Here is a 12,625-nt window from a genome sequence, read left to right as displayed (position 1 = left end):
TCAATATATTCAATTAAAGAGAGAAATAAAAAAAAAGAATAAGAAAAGCAAGAAGGGATTATGAGGCTAAGGTCGCAAGGGATTCGAAGCCTAATCCAAAACGGTTCTTTCAGGTATACAGAAGTAAGATTAGGGGCAAGATAGGTCCACTTAAGAGTAACTCTGATCAGATCACTGACAGTGATAAGGATATGTGTGAAGTTTTCAATACTTACTTCCTTTCAGTTTTTACTCAGGAAAATACTAGCAAAATTCCTGAAATAATAGATTATGTAGAACAGGATGATAATAAACTATGCACGATTGTGGTAACTAGTGACATGGTCCTCAGAGAAATAGAGAAATTAAAACGTAACAAATCCCCAGGCCCTGATGAACTGTTTGCAAGGGTGTTAAAGGAATGTAAAGAGGAACTTAGCATACCTTTGACTAATCTTTTCAACATATCGCTGCAAACTGGCATAGCACCTGATAAGTGGAAATGGCAAATGTAATACCTATTTACAAGGCAGGTGACAGGTCCTTAAACTGATGCAATGGTCGGAGAAGTGGCATATGCAGTTTAATGTAGACAAATGCAAAGTTCTAAATGCTAGATAGGAAAATAACCATGCCACATATAAGCTAAATAATGTAGATCTTAATACTTCTGGTTGCGAAAAGGATTTAGGAGTTCTGGTTAGCAGTAATCTAAAACCAAGACAACAGTGCATTAGTGTTCGCAATAAAGCTAACAGAATCCTTGGCTTCATATCTAGAAGTATAAATAATAGAAGTCCTCAGGTTGTTCTTCAACTCTATATATCCTTGGTTAGGCCTCATTTAGATTATGCTGCACAGTTCTAGTCACCGTATTACAGAATGGATATAAATGCTCTGGAAAACATACATAGGAGGATGAAAAAATTGATCCCATGTATCAGAAATCTTAAGAACATAAGAATATAAGAAAGGAGGAACACTGCAGCAGGCCTGTTGGGCCATACTTGGCAAGTCCTTCACAATCCATCCCACTAATAAAATATTTTCCAAACCCAATTTTCAATTCTACCCAAGAAATAAGCTTTGATATTTCTATTAACTCACGTGCAAGTCCCACTCAAATTCAACCCCTCCCACTCATGTACTTATCCAACCTAAATTTGAAACTACCAAAGGTTTTAGCCGCAATAACCCTACTAGACAGACTGTTCCACTCATCAACTACCCTATTTCCAAACCAATACTTTCCTCTATCCTTTCTAAATCTAAACTTGTCTAATTTTAATCCACTATTGAGGGGTCTCTCCTGGAGAGATATCCTCAAGACCCTACTATTATCCTCTTTATTAATACCCATCTTCCACTTGTACACTTCGATCATGTCTCCCCTCATTCTTCGTCTAACAAGTGAATGTAATTTAGGGGTAAGACACATATGCAACAGTTAGGTAACTTTATTTCGATACGTTTCGCCTACACAGTAGGCTTATTCAGTCGAGTACAGCAAAGGTGATAGAAGCAGAAGATACTTGAAGACGATGTAATCAGTCCATCACCCTTGAAGTTTTGAGGTGGTCAGTCCCTCAGTCTGGAGAAGAGTATTGTTCCAGAGTTTCAGACTATAGAACAATACTCTTCTCCAGACTGAGGGACTGACCACCTCAAAACTTCAAGGGATTGACTACATCGTCTTCAAGTCTCTTCTCCTTCTATCAACTTTGCTGTACTCGACTGAAGAAGCCTACTGTGTAGGCGAAACGTTTCGAAATAAAGATACCTAACTGTCGCATATGTGTCTTACCTAACAACCTGTCGGTATTTTATACCATTTTAATGTTCAATTTTGTTCAATCTTTCTTCATATGGAAGATTTCTAATGCTATGTATTAATTTAGTCATTATGCGCTGAATGTTTTCTAATAAATTTGTGTCCATTCTGTAATATGGAGACACAATGGAAATATAAACACATATGCAGTATAATGTGTTCCTTTATTAACAACGTTTCGCCCACACAGTGGACTTTTCAAGTCACAAACAGATTTACCTGGGGTGGAAGGTACGCGAGTACATGTATTTATAGCCAGGTTCAGAATGCTGAGGTCAATGAGAATGCTGCATCTGATGATGTACCGAGTGGGGTTACAGAGTTTAAAAATCTTGGGTAGCTTGGAAGGGAGATTGGATAAGTTGTGAGCAGACCTTCTGCAGTGTTCCTCTATTCTTATGTTCTTATGTGGGATAGCGATGAAGAAGTTTCTTGGCAAGTGGTTCAGCTATGTTATAAAAGCCATTGTTCTGGTTGAAGTTGTCGGATATAGAGATAAGCGATGATTCCAGGATTCTTCGGTATTGAGTGTTGTCTTCTGTGGCGATGAGTCTTGAGTTTCTGTAGTTTATTAAATGGTTGTGTGAATTACGGTGTTGTACACAGGCATTCCTTGTATCGTGAGACCTGCTTGCGTATTGGTGTTCTGAAATACGTGTTTAGAGGTCTCTTGATGTTTCGCCTACGTATAATTTGCTGCAGTCATTACAAGGGATTATGTATTCCCCTGCAGAGGATGGAAGCTTGTCCTGTCTATTACTGGTCCTTGATGGTCGTGGTTGTGGAGGTAGATACTTGGAGTGAGGTATTGGAAAAGATGTTGGAAACATGTTTGGCAATGGAGTTGGTGGGGAGGACTATGTATCTCTTCTCGGCAGTGTCTTCTCTGGGTGTGTTGAAGATGTTTAATGCCCTTCGTCTGCAGTCTCTGGTGAAGTGACGAGGATAGTGGAGTTTAGAAAATACTTGTTCAATTATAGTGCATTCTTCCTCAAGGAACTCATTGCTGTGATTCTACAAGATTGATGGACTGAATACATCGACTCCAGGCTGAGGGACTGATTACCTCAAACTTCTCCTCTCCTTACGCCTTTCTACTTTGTATTGGACTGACGAAGCCACTGTGTGGCGAAACGTTTCCTGAATAAAGATTCCCATATGTTGCGTAAGTGTCTCAATCTTGAACTCATTGCTGCAGATTCTGAGTGTGCGCAGGAAAAAGATTATAATTACACCACGTTTAGTTTTGGTGTCGTGGTGAGAGTAGAAGTGAAGAAGATAGTTTTGGTTGGTGGGTTTTCGATAGACTTTAAAACGAAGTTCATGGTCAGCTTTGCAGAGAAGAACATCAAGGAAAGGAAGAGTGCTGTTGACTTCAAGTGTGAACTGGATTGAGGGCTCGACCTGGTTGAGCTTGTCTTGGAGAGCTTGAACGTTGAAGCGTCTGGGAGTTATGAGGAGAATGTCGTCAACATAACGGAGCCAGGTGACAGACGAAGGAATAATGGTGGAGAAGAGATTCGTTCGGATTTTTAACCCAGGAGGGTTAGCCACCCAGGATAACCCAAGAAAGTCAGTGCGTCATCGAGGACTGTCTAACTTATTTCCATTGGGGTCCTTAATCTTGTCCCCCAGGATGCGACCCACACCAGTCGACTAACACCCAGGTACCTATTTGCTGCTAGGTGAACAGGACAACAGGTGTAAGGAAACGTGTCGAAATGTTTCCACCCGCCGGGAATCGAACCCGGGCCCTCCGTGTGTGAAGCGGGAGCTTTAGCCACCAGGCCACCGGGCCATGCATAAGTTCCATGCATAGGTTCGCCAGGACGGCGAACCAAACACGTATTTCAGAACACCAATACGCAAGCAGGTCTGACGATACAAGGAATGCCTGTGTACAACACCGTAATTCACACAACCATTTAATAAACTACAGAAACTCAAGACTCATCGCCACAGAAGACAACACTCAATACCGAAGAATCCCTTCAGAACCTTGCATTTATCTACATTGAACTGCATCTGCCACTTTTCTGACCAAGAGTAGAGTTTGTCTAAATCCTCCTGAAGTTCCCTAACATCTACGTTTGAATCAATTATCCTACCTATCTTCGTGTCATCGGCGAATTTGCTCATATCACTAGTAATTCCTTCATCAAGATCATTGATATATATTATAAACAACAACGGGCCCAAGACTGATCCAAGTGGAACGATACTTATTACTGAACCCCACTCGGATTTAACCCCATTTATGGACACTCTGCTTCCTGTCTGTGAGCCATGATTCGATCCACGAGAGCACCCTTTCCCCAATGCCATGAGCTGCTACTTTCTTCAACAGTCTTTGGTGCGGAACTCTATCAAATGCCTTACTAAAATCTAAGTAAATAATATCAAATTCTTTATCGTGGTCAACAGCCTCAAAAGCTTTACTGAAGAAAGTTAATAAATTAGTTAGACAAGACCGGCCTCTTGTGAATCCATGCTGAGTATCATTAATCAAGCTATGCTTATCGAGATGGCTTCTTATAATCTCAGCTATAATTGACTTTAGTAATTTGCCTACAGTTGAGGTCAGGCTTATTATGCGGTAATTTGATGGTAACGACTTGTCCCCTGTTTTAAAAATAGGAATTACATTAGCCATCTTCCACATATCAGACACTACACCTGTTTGAAGAGATAAATTAAAAATATTAGTTAATGGTTCACAGACTTCCATTTTGCATTCCTTAAGAACCCTTGAATAAACCTCATCAGGTCCCGGTGACTTATTTTGCTTCAGTCGGTCTATCTGCTTCACAACCATTTCACTAGTGACTGTGATGTTACATAATTTATCTTCTTCTGGCCCACTATAAAAATTAATTACTGGAATATTATTAGTGTCTTCCTGTGTAAAAACTGAGAGAAAATAATTATTTAAAATCGAGCACATTTCATTCTCTTTGTCAGTAAGATGCCCATAGTTATTTTTAAGGGGACCTATCTTATCTCTGACTTTTGTTCTATATACCTGGAAAAAACTTTTTTGGGTTAGTTTTAGAATCCGTAGCAACTTTAATTTCATAGTCCCTTTTAGCTTTTCTTATCCCCTTTATAATGTCCCTCTTAATGTCAATATACTGATTCATAAAATGACCCTCGCCTCTTTTGATACGCCTATAAATTCCTTTCTTATGCCCTAGTAGATATTTCAGCCTATTATTCATCCATTTTGGGTCATTTCTATTTGATCTAATTTCTTTACAAGGAATAAACGCTCTTTGAGCAGCATGTATAGTGTTCAGAAAACTGTCATATTGTTAGCTCTCTTCGTTACCCCAGTCAACAGATGATAAGTGTTCTCTAAGCCCATCGTAATCTGCTAAGCGAAAATCTGGGACTGTTACTGAGTTATCGCTGCTATCATACTTCCATTCAATGCTAAATGTAATTGATTTGTGGTCGCTAGCACCCAATTCCTCTGAAATTTCTAAATTATTAACATGGGATTCATTGTTTGCCAGAACTAAGTCAAGCAGGTTATTACCCCTTGTAGGTTCTGTCACAAACTGCTTCAAAAACAATCCTGAACTACTTCTAAGAAGTCGTATGTTTCTAAATTCCCAGTCAAGAAATTCCAATCAATTTGACTAAAGTTAAAGTCTCCTAGAATTACTACATTATCGTGCCTTGTGGCCTTAACAATTTCCTCCCATAGTAGTCTCCCTTGGTCCCTATCTAAGTTTGGGGGACGGTATATCACTCCTAAAATCAGTTTTTCATGCCCCTCTGAAAATTCTATCCAAACAGACTCTGTATGTGTTACTTCAGACTTAATACCCGTTTTTATGCAACAGTTCAAGCGATCTCGGACATGTAATAAAGTTGGTAGAATTACCGACAATATGTAAAGTAAAAGGACACAAGTGCAACTAATGTGACATTTATTGTGGCAACGTTTCGCTCTCCAGGTAATGGCTTGATAAAGTTCCTGGAGAGCGAAACGTTGCCACAATAAATGTCACATTAGTTGCACTTGTGTCCTTGATCTCTGACATACAATGCCACCCCACCCCCCTTCCCGACACTTCTATCTACTTGGAACAATTTAAAACACTGAATGTGACATTCTGCAGGCATGTCCCGACTTTTTGAATTAAACCACGTCTCAGTTATGGCAAATACATCAATGTTACCTGCACTAGCAACTATTCTCAACTCGTCCATATTATTCCTAGTACTATGGCTATTAGCATAATTTACATTGAAAGACCCTCCTTTTTCTTTACCCTTCCTGCTCATTTCTGTTTTTCCACTAAACCGATTACTGCCCTTGTCACCTAGTGCCACTGGCTTTCCAATATCCACATCATTCTGCTTATTGCTAGTTACCCTAGAACTCATAATATTTTTTTTATATTTTATTTAAAAGACATACATAGTACATAAAAATAAACGACAAATTACATAGTGAAAACAGTGATGAAAAATTCTGCATAGTACATGTACTTTCCAATTAACATATTACATCTGAAAGACACAAATCTGTACAGTAAACAATGACCACTCCAATCCTTGAAGTAATGACATTATGTCTGGAACACTAAATCTAACCTAAAGACTCCTTGGCAAGTACATCTAATTCCTGATTGTACATCCTGCCACGGAATGTACACCTTACATTGTACATCCTGCCACGGAATGTACACCTTACATTCTGAAAACACTACCCCCCCCCCCTTCTTGCGTGTCAATCCACCTGACACGTAACAATCTTTATATGTAACTGTATATTGTATGAAATACTTTCATTATTCCATATTGAACAACATGATACGTTCAGTATCACTCAATGTATTGATATAATATAAAATTCAATTCTACATGATTCATGTACAACGTATATCTACTAAACACCCAAACATATCACCTTCTCCAGGAAGGTATAAATATATACATATGTTACATACACTTTACAACACAACCAGTGAAATAACAAAAACCTAATCTTATGTCATCCATCAATTACCTTATAATATATATCACTTCAACGGTAACCTAAACCTACGGGCTCTATAGAGCTCCCATGAAAAAACAATATGTAATAAGAAAACAGGATAAGTCAAGCTTTCTAAAAATATTTCACCCATATCATTAAAACCACTACTAAGATGTAAGTCTGTTAGCACAAAACATAACAGTGCATGACCTTCACACGTCGATAAATACTGAAGCCTTCCTACCACACGCAATACTTCATGTGTATATATATATTTCACATTCACACAGTGCACCCACATTGTCATTTCATTACACACATACCAATAATTTCGTTGCAGATATATAATATTCCATCACATTACGACATCTGTCGTCCTTTGTCAATTGCATAATTAATAATTAAAGTGAAGAACTTGTATCGTTCACAAAACACAACCCGCTCATCACACAGTCATAGGCACTTATGTCTCAGTACTATATTCATTCTCTTCCACACCAAACCCTTTCACACTGTCCTTATCGGGAAGCCAGCCCGCCGCGACCCCTTACATTGCACGTAAATCCCATAAATCCCTCAACCTAAAACTCCGATAGCCCTCAGTAAAAGCAGTCTCCCAACTCCCTCCATAAATTTCCCTATTACGACACTTAGTTCTGTAAAATGTCGCAGCTAACACCTTTATCCTCTCATCCACGCCCACCTCCCTCATGGCCCATGACGTATATATAAAATCCGTGATCAAATACGCCACTGCATTCTCCACCATCTTACTCACCCCACCTATATCCAAACTTAAAGCCCGCAACACCTGCAACCCTCCCCCACCCACTAACCTGAATACCTCTCCTAACCAGACCCGCACAACTTCTATACAGTCACAAAAATATACCGCATGCAAAATTGTCTCCATGCTTCCACGCGCTCTACATTCACCTCCCTCCTTATCCTCCTATTGAATAGGACAACCCCAGACGGCAAAATCCCACATAAAAATCTAAACATTACCTCCCGAACACCCGGTTTTACACGTAATTGTTTTAGACGCGTCCATATTTCGTTCCACGCATACATAGGGTATGCTCCTTCAACAGCAGCCACCACTGACCTACCTTCCACTCCTTCGAGGATCCGCAATTTAACACACGACGGATCCCTCACTGTCATTAATAGCCTCAACATGGCCTCACCAACTATTAAATCCCTACCCCCCCACCACCGTTGCATATCCTTACGTACTCGCACAAGTCCACCTCCCCTCCCGCCCCCCTCCCTTATATAACTTCGTTTTAGGTACACGCTCATCATCCTTTTTTCCAGAGGTAAAAGTCCCAGCCCTCCTCGACTGACCGGAAGTGTTAACACCGCTCTACTTAACCATTCGCAGCCCGATCCCCATATAAACCTAAAAAACCCATGTTGTAAACGTTTCACCTCACGTCTCATCAGCGGGTACATGACAACGACATGCCATATCTTGCTGTACAATAGCACGTTCGTCACTATTACTCTTTGATGCAGCGTTAGTTGCGCCGCCCTCAAACCACCAAGTCTTTTCAATACTCCATCCACTATTCGCACCGAATTCACCTCTTGAGCCACCCGTGTATTTCTCACATAAATTATCCCACATATCATTAGTTGATCCACCACCTTCCACCCACCCCCTACCACCTCATCCCCATTTGTACTATCCCTTAGGTCTAGAAACTTAGTCTTCTCAACATTAATTTTCATACCTGAAGCCTCCCCAAACACATCCACCACCTTACTCACCCTAAGCAAGTCCCTGTTACCTCTCACCAAAACAGTCGTGTCATCCACATAACCTACGATACCAGCCCCCCCTCCCCCCGGTCAGTACCCTCCCCACCTCCCGCAACACACCTCCGAATGGCCCTATAAAATGGATCCTGTATACACGCAAACAATATTTGTGATAGTGGGCAGCCTTGGCGCAGTCCCCGTCGCATCTGTATTTTAACTCCTAGCCTCCCGTTAACCTGCACCCTCATCGACGCCCCCTGATACAATAATTTTGCCCAAGATATTATTTCTTCCCCAAAACCTTGCCAACGCATGAACCTCCATAACGCTTCCCTTTCTACACTATCATAAGCAGCCTTCCAATCTAACGCCAATACACCTCCATCACCCAACTCCCCCCGTTTCTCTATAAATTCTCGAATCATGCCATGCCCTTCATACATCGACCTTCCTGGCACCCCATATTGCCCCCTATCAATTACCTTGCTTATTACCCTCTTGATTCTGTTCCCTAATATTCTCGCAAACAACTTATAATCTCCACACATAAGCGAAAGTGCCCGATAAGCCATTACCGTTGACTGCTCCCCTTTCGGTACCAATACCACAACGGCCGTCCATTGCTGCTCTCCCATTATCTCAGCCGCCTTAAGTATGTTAAACAACCTTACTAAAAAAAACTCAGAACCCCCCAATTCTTTATGTAGAAATCATTTGGCAGTCCGTCTATACCCGGCGCCTTTCCCAAGCTCACTCCTGACAACGCCTGCCAAATCTCACACTCCGTAATTGGCCCACCTAATGCCACCCGATCTTGACCATCAAGCTCACACTGCACATACTCTCCCATTTCCCCCAATGCCACTTCACGGAAGCCCACACTTTGCGTATATGACTTAAACCAAGCGTCTACATATCCACTCATACCCTCTGTCGTTACCAATGCTTGACCCGCTCTATACCCTTCCATCCCTACATGTACGTTTAACCCCATCATCTCCATCGTCACTCTCCTCTTTCTCTGGCCTCTTAACATGCAAGCCGACGGCCGATCACCCCATAGCACTTCTTCCAATCCTCCCATAATTCGCGCACCATCAAAACGCTCGTTTTGCAATACCCTAATACTCTCCTTTAAACCCTCAATGTCCTGCACTGGATAGCTTGCTCCTCCTCTTGCATAACAGTCACGCAGCTGCCCTTCAAGATATCTTTGAAACCCATACTTTAACCGATTATATTCCCTCCCACGACAAATATAATATTCTCTGATACGATTTTTAGCCACCGAATCCCACCAATTTACCAGTTCATCATTCCCCGGTGCCTCATCCACCAACCGTTCCCACAATTGCGCAAAAGACTGACGACATTCCTCACCCTGCAAAAGCTTCACATTTAACTTCCAATAACCTTGACCCCTTCTAGGCAATCCCTCCCATTCTAGGTCCACCATTACTCCTCTGTGATCCGAAAAAACCGCGTCCACCACACGCACTCTGCTCACTATTACTGTTCGGGGCACATACAAGCGATCCAGTCTAGCCGCATATCCACGTCTAACAAAAGTATGTTCTACAACCCCACCCCCTCCAACGTCCATTAACCCCACTCCATTTAATAATTCCCCCAAAATCCCCGAACAATACCCTGCCCCTCTAGGTTCCACATCCTTACGCCTTATCACACAATTCCAATCACCACCAATTACAGCTACACCCGGCAAAGCACGCAAATAATATACTAGGACATCCTTCACAAATTTATTCTTAATACGCACATCTCCCTCTGCCGGACCATACACACACACCAAACTCATCTGTACCTTACCCCACCACCCATCTACACGAATCACCCTCCCCTCCCCACCCTCACAATGCCTCACTACGAACGGGCTAGTTTCCCTTACCAGGATGGCAACTCCTCCTTTCAACCTTATCGCATGCTCCACATACACATTATACCCATTCACCTTCAACTCATAACCTGGTCTGTAGTTGTGTTCCTGCACGAACACCACATCAACACTATTACGCACCAAATATTCACTAAACCATACACACTTTCTCTCTGATCTCAATCCATTAATGTTCAATGTCATGCACTTGAAGCTTACAGAGTGGTTTTCCTTCTTGACCCTGGTACTGTCTTGCCACCAGATCGTTTCGTGACACCTCGGTCCCTCTCCCCCCCTTTAGAAACGCTCTTAACCAACTCCTGCCCCTTAGGGCCGCTGTGTCCTCTCTGCGTAACTTCCGCCCAGGACTTTTTGCCAGTGCGCTGAGCAGGCGTGATCACGTCCTCGGAGTCAGATAGCGCAGCAGCGTGCTTCCGTGATGCTCCCTCTGCTTGCATCATGTCGTCTGTTACATTGTCCCGGTGGACCTCCACCTCCACCGCTTGCATCAAAATATTCTTATCACACTGCGCAGACCGCAGATCCTGTTCCACGCCCTGATCCACAGCAGACCCAAGAACTAGGTCTGGACTCCCAACCTTCCCAGTACTCTTGTCAGCCAATAACACATTTAAAGCCATGGCTAATGAGTCTTCCACATCGCTATCACTCGCAGTCGGGGTATTCTCTTCCAACACCTGAGCTGCATTCGATGAAGGGGTGTCCCCCCCCTTCGTCACACCTGCTGACTCCATCTCCTCCGCTCTCTCGACCTTCTCACTCCAGGACCCACCTTGTGTAGGCAGAGTCACATAAGGCAAATCTTGCTCCTCACCCTTCTCTACTGCTGTATGTCGTTGCCGTTGTTCCATGTTGCCACGCCTCCTTCCACACAGAGCCGCTAGGTGATCATATGACCCACACAACCGACAGGTCCGGCGTTGCCCAGCGTATGTCACAAACACCTGGGTCCGAAATTCTGGCAGCACTACGTACGACGGAATAGGGTAACGTAACGTCATCTTCACAGAATACGTTCCTTCGAGTATCCCTGCGTATGGCCCAGTAGCCCACTTCCCAACAGTGGCCATATGTACTGTACCATATTTGCCCATCGCAAGACGGATGTCAGAATCATCCGCCTCGAATGGCACATTTCTAATCTTAACCCATGTGTAATGGCGAGAAACGTCGTGAAGTCGCATGGTCACAGCGGAGTTAACTGTCAAAGTAACCTCCTGGTACTTGTCTACCACCGCCTCATACACACTTGCCAAATTAAACTTGACAAAGATCCTCGTCGTGCCATTCAGCGCTACTCCACATATCTCCTCGTTAGCAATACCATATGTATCTCGTATGATTGCAGGTAGTAGCAGGTCCATAGAAGTTCCTGTCACAGCCCCACGGATAAGCTCAACACAGACTGTGTTTATGCGTCTCCGGCTGGCCTGCGCCATGCTGTGAAAATATAACTGCCACTAATCAACGCCAGGGGCAGCAGCAGCGCACGTCCTCACTACTCAAAGGATGAGTGACGAAATGAGGTAGCTCGCCTGAAAACAGCAGAGGGGTGCAGAGCACAACCGCACTCTACCGTGGTCAGGCAGCGAATGTGTCATAATATTACTACACTGGGACTTCACTGTTTTCCCGCCAAAACCCATACCATTAACTATTCCTAGTTTAAAGTCCTAAGAGCTCCCTCTACTACAGTTACCAGTGCCCCCACCCCAGACCTAGATAAGTGAACCCCATCCTTGGCATACATGTTATTTCTGCCATAGAAGAAGTCCCAGTTGTCAATGAATGTTACCACATTTTCCTTACAGTATTTGACCAGCCAACAATTGACACCAATTGCCCTGGACAACCATTCATTTCCAACTCCTCTCCAAAAATCTTCCTTATGAGGATAGACTCAGGGCCCTGAATTTGCACTCTCTCAAAAGGCGTAGAATTAGGGGGGATATGATTGAGGTGTATAAATGGAAAACAGGAATAAATAAAGGGGATGTAAATAGCGTGCTGAAAATTTCTAGGCAAGACAGGACTCGCAGCAATGGTTTCAGGTTGGAAAATTTCAGATTCAGAAAGGATATAGGAAAGCACTGGCTTGGTAATAGAGTTGTGGATGAGCGGAACAAACTCCTGAGTACAG

This window comes from Cherax quadricarinatus, unplaced genomic scaffold (assembly GCF_038502225.1).
Source record: "Cherax quadricarinatus isolate ZL_2023a unplaced genomic scaffold, ASM3850222v1 Contig741, whole genome shotgun sequence".
In the NCBI taxonomy this organism is placed as follows: domain Eukaryota; kingdom Metazoa; phylum Arthropoda; class Malacostraca; order Decapoda; family Parastacidae; genus Cherax; species Cherax quadricarinatus.
This window is presented reverse-complemented; position numbering follows the sequence as displayed.